The sequence below is a fragment of the Vespula pensylvanica genome, chromosome 10, assembly GCF_014466175.1.
Source record: "Vespula pensylvanica isolate Volc-1 chromosome 10, ASM1446617v1, whole genome shotgun sequence".
In the NCBI taxonomy this organism is placed as follows: Eukaryota; Metazoa; Arthropoda; class Insecta; order Hymenoptera; family Vespidae; genus Vespula; species Vespula pensylvanica.
The window spans coordinates 7,040,044-7,052,543 of record NC_057694.1 but is presented as its reverse complement, the minus strand read 5'-3'; the positions used below and the strand labels follow the sequence as shown (position 1 = coordinate 7,052,543).

General features: G+C 35.1%; 1 protein-coding gene and 1 long non-coding RNA gene across 2 annotated transcripts in view; both read right to left on the bottom strand.

The window, feature by feature from the left end:
- Positions 1 to 128, bottom strand: part of LOC122632297 (cAMP-dependent protein kinase catalytic subunit 1) — a 2,305-nt gene extending 2,177 nt beyond the window's left edge. Inside the window, exon 1 of the mRNA XM_043818951.1 lies at positions 1 to 128. This exon is cut by the window's left edge and continues 2,177 nt beyond it. The gene's annotated coding sequence lies outside the window, so the exon portion shown is untranslated.
- Positions 1 to 2,751, bottom strand: part of LOC122632303 — an 18,731-nt gene extending 15,980 nt beyond the window's left edge. Inside the window, exon 1 of the long non-coding RNA XR_006327849.1 lies at positions 1,455 to 2,751. This is a non-coding gene — a long non-coding RNA (uncharacterized LOC122632303). The remainder of the gene's footprint in view (positions 1 to 1,454) is intronic.
- Between the last annotated feature and the right edge of the window lie 9,749 nt (positions 2,752 to 12,500).

Genomic DNA, 12,500 nt, shown 5'->3' with positions numbered 1-12,500 from the left:
GATCCTACCTCTCTCTCTCTCCCTCTCTTCCTCGAGAGAGAACCAAAAACTTCCTTCCAGCCTTCACGAGGCCGCCGACTCTCCACCACCGCCGCCGCCGCCGCCGCCGCCGCCTCCACCACCACCACCACCACCACCACCACCACCACCACCACCACCACCACTTCTTCCACCACCGCCGCCGCCGCTGCCGCCGCCGCCGCCGCCGCCGTTACTCGTCGTTACTCGCGAACGAATCTTCCTCCTCCACATGCGCACGCACGCACGCACGCACGCACGCACGTACGTACACGCGAGCGGGCGAGCGAGCGAACGAACGAACGAACGAACGAACGAACGCACGCACGCACGCACGCACCGCGTTTTACACTTCTACGGCACGCTTCGAAACTCGATTTTCACCGAGAAACACCGAGACCCACCAATCTAAATATTACCGCTATTTTTATCCTTCGGTCTTCGATCGAGCGTGAATTTTTATTATCACCGTTAAAACGTTCGATTACAATTATATAATTGTTAATCGAATTCCATTCGATTAATTCCCTTTCCCTTCCTTTCCTTTCTTTATCTTGATTACTCTTCTCTATATATCCCTATTTCTACTAGACAGTACTAGCACGAGCCACGAGCACGAACCATCAACCACCACCAACCACCGTGTCACCGGAATCGCTGCACCGAGAGAGTCTCCTCCTCCTCCTCCTCCACCTTCTCCTCCTCCTCCTCCTCCTCCTCCTCTTCCTTCTCTCTAAAGTTTCCTCCTCTTCCTCTTCTTTTCTTTCTTCCTTCCGTCCCGCCTTCTTCTCCTCCGCCACTATTTCGTTCGCTCCTCCAAACTCTTTCTAATTCTTCTTCCTCTTCTTCTTTTTTTTCTTCTCCCTCTCCTCCTCTTCTTCTTCTTCTTATTCTTCCTCTTCTTCCTTTTTCGTCTGTTATTACTACTATTACTATTTTGATTATTATTACTATTATTAGTAGTAGTACTACTACTACTACTTCTACTTCTTCTTCTTCTACTTCTACTACTATTATAGAACAACCACCACCGTCACTACCGTCACCCTCGACACCACCATCAATGGGCGTCACCGATTTGACAGACGCCGAGATCCCTTTCTTCCTTGATAGAAGAAATGCAAGGACTCCGCTTTGGACGGCAGACAAACGGCAAGTTGTTCGCGCGAAAAAATGGGTCAGCACAGATCCTCCTCCGCGCCTCGCGCCATCTTCATCGTCGTTCGTGCCACCACCACCACCGCAGCAGTAGCAGCACCAGCACCCGGGTACTCCTCGTCGCGTCTTCTTTCGATCACGAATATCCAACGACACCCTTCGATATACTTCTCTCTTACTATTATTATCTCCCTCTATGATTTGAAACTTCTATCTTCCTTCTCTATTTATTTACTTCGTCTTCTTCTTTCGTTTCCTTTTTCTTTTTTTTTCTCTACACCTCTCTTCCAAAAATATTTAATGATCCAATCGAACGCCAAAAAGCGTTCGCGCTGGCAACAAACTGCATGTATACGTTTATCGTATATTGCTTTCTCTTTTCCGGTCTCTCTTTCGAATTACAGTAAGAGTAGTAATAGGTAATAGTAGTAGTAGTAGTAGTAGTAGTAGTAATAGTAGCTACAATACCACTTTGCCACACTTGCTCGTGCTCGCTCACTCTCACTCAATCACTCACTCACTTACTTACTTGCTCGCTCACCGAAGAGTGTAACACACGCGATCGATTTAACGAAACCTTCGGTTTTCAATTTCGCCAATCGGATAAACCTGTGTTGTGTCCAAGTCTCTTCCTTCCTTTCCTTTTATACGAAACTCCAAACGAAAGCTCGAATGTGCGTTCACCGTGTTACACGCGACCGATCGATCACTCCAAATTATTCGAACGCACGATTGTCGGACGAACGGACAGACAGACAGACAGACGGACGGACGGACAGACAGAAGGACGAAAAGAGATAGAGCCGATATTATTCCGTAATATTATCCACGACAAGTGAATTGTTGGTTCGAGGATAAATGCTTCCGTAAAGATGGCGACCTGTCTCTCTCTCTCTCTCTCTCTCTCTCTCTCTCTCTCTCTCTCTGTCTTTCTCTCTCTCTCTCTTTCTATTTCTTCTTATTCTTCCTCTTCGTTAGTTCGTTTTGTTAGTCCTTCTGTCTCCCCTTTTTATTCTTTCCTTTTCTTTACTTTACTTTTCTTCTCTTTCCTTCTTCCTTTCTTCCTTCCTTCCTTCCTTCCTTCCTTCCTTCCTTCCTTCCTTCTTTTCTTATTTTCCTTCGCTGAAAAATATTCGCACGTACGCGAAAGATATCGCGCGACGTGCCGTCCTATGAAGACGATGCTGAATACTGTGCGTCGGACAGCTCGTACATTGGTTTACCGTGTTGCCGATAGATGTAGCGACGTACGACGTAAACGTAGCCAAAGCATGTGGCGCCATCTGCAGCTATCATTCGAATTAAACTATAAAACAAGAGAGGAGCAAAATACGAACGTAAGGTTACATTCGCAATAGATCCACGTTCACGGGGAACTCCTTATTGGCTGTTTAATTCTACGAGAATAGAATGGCAAGCCAATGAATGAAAAACGATTACGAGCAAACGAGTCGATAAAGGTTATCGAACGAAATGGTTTCTATATCATCGAATAACCTTCAGAAATAAATTTCTTTTCCTTTTTTTCTTCGTACGTATAAAACAGTTTTGTTAAAAATGAAAATTCAAGCTGAGTTTACGTACGTACGTACGTTCGTAAACGTAGACGTAACGTCCTTTACGATTGATATCAGCGCCATGACGCTAAGTGGGTTTCTTCGGTGCGAAGAAGAAACAAACAAAAATGTTATCTACTCGTTTTTCTCAAATCTGTAGGAAAAATTGTATTAAGTTATTACGTATTCCATATATACGTATCTGTATATATAAATAAATGTTTCTTTTTTTTTTTTTTTTCCTTCTTACATTTTTTTTTATCTTTATTTTTGTCGATAATGTAGTTTTAAGGATAAATCGTGATAATCTCTGAACGTTTCGGTTTATTTTCGACAATTCAATTTGACGGTAGAAAAATATTCCATTCCGTTGCGCACCGTTTAACGGTGTGAGCCATACACGAGCGAGGAGAGTGTTTTCTGAATCATCCGATAAAAAAAGACACGTGCTACGTTTACATCGAACCGTTTTTGAACGATGAATATTAGTTCACTGCGAATTACCTACATATATATATATATAATGAATATGTGTATATATTACACACACACGCGCGCGTACGTACGTTGCATTTTCCCTGTCGATACAGATTAAGTGTTATCGTAACATTTTTAAGGTTTATGAATTATACTGACGACAATAATATAGCACGTTCCACACACATATATATATATATATATATATATATATATATTCGCCACGTGTATTATGCGGCAATGTTTTCTTAGAACGAAAAAAAAGAAAAATAAATAAAAAGAAAAAAAAATGGGAAAAAACCCCATACCCATAAAAAAAGAAAAAAAAAGAAAAAAAAAGTGCTAAAACTTATTCCGCTAGAAAATATTTCTAATTATGCGCACAAAGCGTAATTTGTTCTCGTGAAATTGAATCGGCGATTCTCAAGGAAGTTCTTATGTAGAAATTTCTAAGACGTAACACAATTCCCTTTCACGGTATTACGTCGCATTTACATATATTTAACGCACACATTGAAAACTTTGTTATTCTTGTATCTACAGGGTGGACGGAAAAGTTCCTTAGATGATTTTAATAATCGATCATACCTTTCCCAAGACATTTTTACGCTCCTTGTTTTAGAATCGTAGTTTTACAATCTGAGAAAAAAAAAATCAAACGAAAAACGAAAAAAAAAAGCACAGATTAGACTAAGGTCTAATGGAAAGATTGAAAAATCAATTTTTAATATCGCTCAGTTGACCCTGTGTCTCACCAAAAAAAAAAAAGAAAAAAAAATATTATTATAATATACGTTAATTTTATAAATCGATCGGTATCAATGAAAAGTGAAATTTTCATTTCTCTAATGCAACTCACGAATAGAAATACGAGATTACCGACCGTTAAATAAGTATTACGCCACGTAGTCTTTCAATACATATACACACACGCGCGCACAGAACGTACACACACACACACACACACGCGCGAATCATTAGACTCAATCACTTTCCAAAATTATAAACTCCAGTCGCTCGCAAAGCAATCAGCTTCCGAGATTTAGTCGGAACAAGTAGAGATGCCTATTGTCTAAGAATACATAGTAAATATTGTAAGAAAATATTTACAACGAAATATATATCGCGCGTGGTTGTGTTTGTATCGTGAACTGATCGATTGAATAAATTCCATCCTTTTCTCTCTCTCTCTTTCTCTCTCTCTCTCTCGAAGAAATGTACCATGATCAATCTGCAAAGAATGTTAAAAAATAAAATAAATAAAAGAAAAAAAGAAAATTAAATTTCCAAATAATTCTATAAACTAATAAAGAACTGATATCAGTCGGTTATTGATTTATCAAATATGATAATAATCATAATTATCAATTACGATAAAATTCATATATAGAATGGAATGGATGGAAAAAGAATTTGTGTTCTCGATGTGACTAACGATAAGGAATATAACGACGAAAATATCGATATCCTCTTGATGAGATTATCTCGGTGCAATTAATTCCATCCTCGTTGTCGTTGTCGTCGTCGTCGTCGTCGTGATCGTCGTCGTTATAGTCGTTGTTGTTATCGTCGTCGTCAGCCGAATGACGCAAACATTTCGGCGACTCTCTATTTATAATAATCGAGCCGGCGTTCTCGTGGTATCGAACCGTGCTAGGTATATACGGAAGGTTGAACACCCGATGACCCGTAATAATCCTTTGGCCGATTAGTTTCTAACTATGGATAGAGAAACACCAAAGAGAGAGGGAGAGAGAGTGAGTGAGTATAGTTTTAGAGTGGTTGAACACAAGAGAAAAAGAGAGAGAGAGAGAGGAAAAGAGAAAGTTAAATAGTTGCAAAGAATGAAAAAGAAAGAAAGAGAGACAGACAGACAGACAGAGAAAGAAAGAGAAAGAAAGAAAGCTAGATAGTTGTACAGAGTGAAAAAGAAAGAGAGAGAGAGAGAGAGAGAAAGCGAGCTAGATAGTTATAGAGAGTGAAAGAGAGAGAGAGAGAGAGAGAGAGAGAGAGAGAGAGAGAGAGAGAGAAAATAAACGGAGAACGGGACGAACCGGTTACAAGCGAGTCAAAAAGGTACGATCAGGTCGTGCCTTTCGGGTATACTAAAGCGATATTTTTTAGTATAGCAAAGCGACCGACTATGGTATTGGATAAAAGATGAAGGAAGGAACGAAGGAAAAGGAAGTAAGTAAGGTAGGTATTCATTTATGTATTTCTAATGCTTCCTATATGTAAGTACGTACGTTTCTAACTTGAACTTAACGTTCACTTTGATTCTATCGTATACGGGGATGCGCACGAGCAACCACCAGACTTTATCTATCTATCTATCTATCTATCTATCTATCTATTTATCTATTTATCTATCTATTTCTTCCTCGTACATATATACTCTTATATATATATATCTATATATACATATACATACATACATACACATATTCTTTCTCCGTCTCTCCCTCTTTCTCTTTCTCTCTATTGATTCCATGACCCAAAGAACCCTGAGAGAACCGTGTGCCGATTTGTTGGAGAGAGGAGACACGATCGACCGTCTTAAGAGCTTTTCTCTCTATTACTACTACTACTACTACTACTACTACTACTACTACTAATATTACTATGAGAGATCCTTCCAGAAGGACACTAGAGGTTTTTATATTCTCTATGTATATATACGCACGTGTTTACATATACGCGTTTGTTTATTTCTTTCTTTGCATCTAACAATCGGAGAATATCTCGTAAGATAAAAACAATGTTGTGTTACTCGTACGTTCTTGTCTCCCCTCTTTCTCTCTCACTCTCTCATTGTAACGTAGTGTACTATAATAGAAAACATTCGAGTGAAGTATATCAAAGAAATCGTATGTGTACACACGCTTTTATGGTGTCTAAGAATATCTCGAATGTTAGATCGTGCGGAAACTTCGTGTATGCTAGTTGGTTATATACCTATATTTATAAAAAAAAGTATTGGTAGATATATTTTTTTACATAGTCACTTGGGTAAAAATTTTCTTGGACGATCTCTTTCTTCTTTTCTTTTTTTTTTCCTTTCTTTCTTCCTTTTTTCTTTTTCCTTTTTTCTTTTTTTTTTTTTTTTTTTTTAAGAAGTCTTCTAGTTACCCATACCAATACTCTTCTTTCGTTTTACGAAACTATTCTCCCACGTGAATCTACCAGTGCCAAGAGCATTTAACGTTGGTGATGAAACGGCGACACCGAAACGAATCGTTTTGAGCATCACCGAGAAGAAACGCGATCTATATACTAAAAATATCATACGTTTTATATATATGTGTATGTATGTATGTATGTATGTATGTATGTATATATATAATATATACCTATGTAATCAAAAAGATGAAAAAAATGCTTTCGTTATTTTATCGCCAAGCTCTATCTTTTTATATGAAATAAAATCAAAATGTGGAGTATATTTTAAAAACTTAAACGTCGTATTTCAAAGAGCCCGATAAAAATGCATGTCATGCATTTGCCGCAAGAACGGGAAAAGCAATAAAAATGCGTATCGTGCGTTTTTCTTCAAAGCAACCCGACATAGCGTGCCGAGACCGAAAGCAAGTCTTGGACTTCTTTTTCACGTTTACGTAACGTCAATTATATTTTTCAAGTTACAACGTATTAAGTTCGTTCGATGAAAATAATATACGTCGAGAAAAAAGAAGAATAAAAAGAAGCATATACTATAAATAAATAATATTAGTATTTTTTCGATTAAAATTTCTGACGTCATTTATTAGTCGAGATACGTATTTTGTAATATCAAACAAAATTGTATTTAATACTCGTTACTAAAATTTTCAATATTATATATATATATATATATATATATATATATATATATCATTCATTCAGATATATAAAATATTTTATTTAAATATATAAGATATACTATCATAAACATATATATAGATAGTATAGTAGATATATATATATATACATAATTTTAATAATTCTATCAATGTATAACGTATCAAAGATAACCATGACACAACACATATATACACATATATACATGCATGCATATTTACATACATATATATATATATATAATATCTACACGTTCGCAGGTATATTATCATCAGTTATTAAGAAACGAGATATTGAGACGAAAGGGGAGGAAGTTTACTCGAGCAAAATGAAAATTTAGATGCGAGATTCTATCTTTAGTTCGACACTGCAAAGCCGCTGGGAATATAGGTTACTGTCATCGAAATAGCCTCTGACTGAACATTTCCACTGACCCAGTAACACGAAACTAAATGTTAACAGGGAAAGTAAAATATATCAACCATTTTGTGCGTCTCTCATTAGAATGGAATTTCATTGGGAGTAAGATAAACGAATAGTTCGTGAGTTTCGCCGATCGTAAACAAATTCATATAAACAATGATTATTATCGTCACGAGAATTCAGCGTTCGAGAAGGATCATAATATTTCTTCTTCATATTTTTCATAACAATATACGTCGCCCATAACGAATAATTACGCACATAGGGTCGTCTCGAGACGACGTAAGACCGAGGACCCATCTCTAAACGACAAAATATAATTTCGTATTACATAATAAATTTAATTTAATATCGATTCTAACCGATATAGAATTTTATTTTTGATTACATACGTACCTAATCGAATTTCAAAGGTATAGAATATATCTCGCTTCGTCGTACGCGTGTAATAATTGATTTATTTTATAAAAGAGGGGACTTCCAAATATTAGTGACGCCTCGGCTCTCATGAAGGCTAAATTCGCGAGTGTATAACTATATATTACCTTGAATTTTCAACGTACACCAAACACGTATATACACATCTAATTATAAATAATACGAAGCCGAGGTGGAAAACTTAGAAAATGTAAATAAACGTAGAATTCCATAGAAGGAAAATTACCAATAGAAATATAGAACGATCTGTTTAATAAATCGATTTTGTATGTTAGATAACGTTAGACAGGGAAGGTGGTGAAACGAGACGTGGAAAGTTTCAAGTATCTTTCCATTTTATGTTCTAGCCCTCGAAAGCTGTTTTCTCTCTCTCTCTCTCTCTCTCTCTCTCTCTCTCTCTCTCTCTCTCTCTCTCTCTCTTCTCTTTTCTCTCCCTAGCAATGGCACGATTTAACCAGTTGATTCTGACTACCCGTAAGAAATAGACTTGTAACTTTTCTCCTTCGCAAATACGAAGAAAACGTTTATCCAAGTGGTGGTATATTGAAGCTTGTTTTACTTATAGATGGATATATAAAAGAAAGAGAGAGAGAGAGAAGAAAAAAGAAGAAGAAGAAGTAAAAGAAGTAGAAGGAAAATAGACAGAGTCGAGTGTGGCTCATTTGTAAGCGAACTTCATTGCGATATATGTAAGTATATACGTATAGGGTGAGGCATAGCAACTAAGTTTTCAAAGGTATAGATTTAAAAAAAAAGAGAAAAGAAAAAAAAGAAGAAAAAAAGAAAGAAAGAAAGAAAAAAAAGAAAAAAGAACAAACTTATAATAAGTTATAAAAACGTTCATAAACCTGTTAATGCTATCATATAATACATATATAGCTTCTAAATAAAGCCCATATAATTGCCAAGAATAATCAGAATGGTAAAGTCAAATGACTCACCCTGTATACACGTTTCAATGAACGCTCGACGTAAACGTAACAACGTATACTGGTACCACATACATACATACATATATATATATATATACATGACTGCATATATACATAGATATATACTTTTTAACCGTGGGACCCGTTACGGGTTTTATCTATCGCACAGACCACATAAGAAGGTAACAACAACAAGAAGGAAGACGGAGGCGGTAGTCTTGCAGGATCGAGTCGAATGGAAGTCTAGCTGTTACTTTTTCCCCGTGGAAAGTTTCGCTTGGCTCGTGTCATGAGACATAAATATATATTATATATATATGTATGTATGTATGTATATATATATATGTGTGTGTATATGGTAGATACCTAAACGTTGTTAAGTTTACCTGGAACATTGTGAAAACGCATTTGAGAAGAGAATAAAACAACTCTTTAGTTGCCTTCTACCATATAAAAGATAAATTCGACAGACATCTGCTACGGTTTTACTACTCCTTTACACCTGCATTATACAATCAGACTGCAGCTGTTTCTTGGTTATCACCGAACTATCTACTAATCTGCTATTCCCACCACGCGACGTAGGGAAGTGAATGAGAAGGAGGGTTCCATTCTCTCATTCGTACAACCGAGATGAAAATTTATTAATTAGGGGAATACATTTAAATAGGATTTAATTCGTTTATCAATCAAGTCATAATCAGCTGAATACGTTCTTTTCGTTTACATGTAACCTCGTCGAAAACGAAGGAAAGAAGAAAAAATGATAGATAGAGCGAGAGAAAAAGAGAGATAGAGAGAATAAAAAATCGAATTATCGATGTCTCCTACTTTTCTTTTCTTTTTCTCTTTCTCTCTCTCTCTCTCTCTCTCTCTCTCTCTCTCTCTCTCTCTCTCTTTCTCTCCTTCTTCTTCTTCTTCTTCGTTTTTTTTTTATCTTAATATTTTAGATAAGACTCGTTACGGTAATTAACTCCAGTCGAACGAACGCGTTATCTCTAAAGAAAAGAAAAAAAAAAAAAAACGCGTCTGATTTCCCCTTACCATACTTTTTATATACATATATCAATCTAAATCAATTGTAGCAGACATCGATAAATGAATTACCGGGATTATTTATTGTAAGTATACCTGTAATTCCCGTTTTTTTAAATATTGTCCAAAGAGAGAAAGCTTCGAGATAGAAACGTTCTTTCGAAACCTAACCACCAACCCAAACTTTTGATCTAATCACTATGATTACTTCCATCATTTACTGACGAATATGTTTTTTCCTCTTTTTTCACTTCTTTTTTTCCTTTTTTTTTTTTTCTTTTTTTCTTTCTTTTTTCAATATACAACGTTACCAAATTTTTACGATAAAATATTCTCGAACGAGATTTTGAACTTTCGTTATAACGCGCACAAGTTCGAGATGTATGAAAGATAATATTGCGTAATAAGTTCCGTCAATTTTAATAAATTATCGCCAGAGAACACGACGCCTTACAACTGTTACAATAATTTAATCGAATAGTCTCGTTCGTTCGGTTGCTTTCAAAATAGATTAGACAATGCATCGATGGTAATCTCTTTTTCCACTCATATATTATAATAATATAATAGTTATTAATATAATAATAACATATTATAATTATAATTATTATAATAATAATAATTATTATTATTATAACAGCGATATTATTTTCAAGGATCGTTTTTCATTGTAAAGTAAAAAAAAAGGGGAAAAAAAGGTATGTATATTTTATATATATATATATATATATATAATATATATACACACGATATATATGTATACACACTTATATCGATTCGATTAGTATCGTTAAAAGTCCTGTATATTTCCTGTCTTACAATAGAAAGACATTTCATATTACACATTAACTAACCTCTCCTTTATCTCCTTCATCTTTTATTTTTAATCGTAGTTTTATTAACTAGCCAACCCGGATACAATCTTATCATATTTCTTTGATAATTAGTGGCTATGTTCTAAATTTATTATAAACTTTTTCATTTTACTTAAGATAAAAGAGATTTCACTGTGTGAAAGAAATATAGTCCTACGCGTATTAGTAAAATCGATATCAATATTAGTAGTAGGTGTAATTTAATTACCAGCGAATCTTTTGCAATGGAATTATTTTCATTTCTTTTTTTCTTTTTCTTTTTTCTTTTTTTTTTTTTTTTCTATCGTTAATAAAGAAACACGAAGGAGTGTTTGTAGAATTAATATATATAATTCCTGATTACTCTCTAAATTTTTAATGAATCCCTTTTTTGTATACCAAAGATGAAACAAAATTCCATCAAGAGAAAAATATCTATTATTCTCTGAATAATTGTAAGATAAATATCAGTTTAACAATAGACGTAATTTCATTACGAGCGAATCTTTCGCAAGGGAATTAATTTTCTCTATTTTCGATCGTAAACGCGAGTACAACGCGATATTTACCGTATCGATATAATTCGTGGCTATACGCTTTAAATTCGTAATGATAAATAAATTTCGTAAATTTTTAATTATTTTTTTTTCTGTTTCTCTTCCCTTTTTTTTTTTTTTTTTTTTTTACTACGTCCTGTAACTCCATTGAGTGAAAAAAATAATAATAATAATAATAATAATTCCATTGAAAGAGAAATATTGTCCTACGCACGATTGTAAAACCAATAGAAACATTAATACTAGGTGTAATTTAATTGCAGGCGTATCTTTCTCCAAGGGAATTATTTCCCTGTATTTTCTATCGTAAATAAGCAAACATGACTGAGCCACGATAATAATGTAATTCGTGGTTGTTTTAAATTCACTTTTACGAAAAGAGAAAAAAGAATTCCATTGAAAAAAAGATATTGTATCAATAGTAAAATCGATATCGATATTAAATCGATATTAAATGTTCATTGATATAATAGATGTAATTTAATTACCTGGGTATCCTTCTTTTTTGTAGATTTTTTTCTATCGGTAAACACGTAAACAAACGTACGATGCTTAAGGAATAAGAATTGATTCGTTCAATTCAGAGGGTTAATTAAAGGCATCCATGAGTAAAAGCCAACTCCTTTCTCATTGTCAGTAGAAGTTAATGTTGCCAGAGCCAGTGGCCTTCGCCACTGTGGATAGATGGAACCGAGAAATATTTTATCGCTCGACGTCACAACGTAACCTCGTAACGTGAGCTTAGTACGAACGAAAGCTTATCTCTTTCTCTCTCTTTTTCTCTTACACTACTTTTCTCTTTTTCTGGTACACACACACACACTCTTTCTCTCTCTCTCTCTCTCTCTCTCTCTCTTTCTATCTCTTCAGCTTCTCTCACAAGCGAATTTCCCTTCAAGGTAAGTACTCGATAACGTCAATTTATTAAAAATCTTCGTTAAAGGTTAGAAAGAGTTCAAGAAAAATAATTTTCTTGAAAAGAAAAAATCTAATATTTCCTAACAATACGACACGAATTACGATCGCGGACGGGACAATCGATAGACGTAACAGTTTTTTTCGATTCGCTGATTGGTCGTCAATAAAAATGTTCTCTCTCTCCTATTGGTTTATTATTAGATCGAGAAATAATAATCGAATATCTGTAGAGGTCGAAAATGATCGATTCAACGATTAATTAATATCTATGTAATCTGAAAGTTAGAGAGCGTGCAC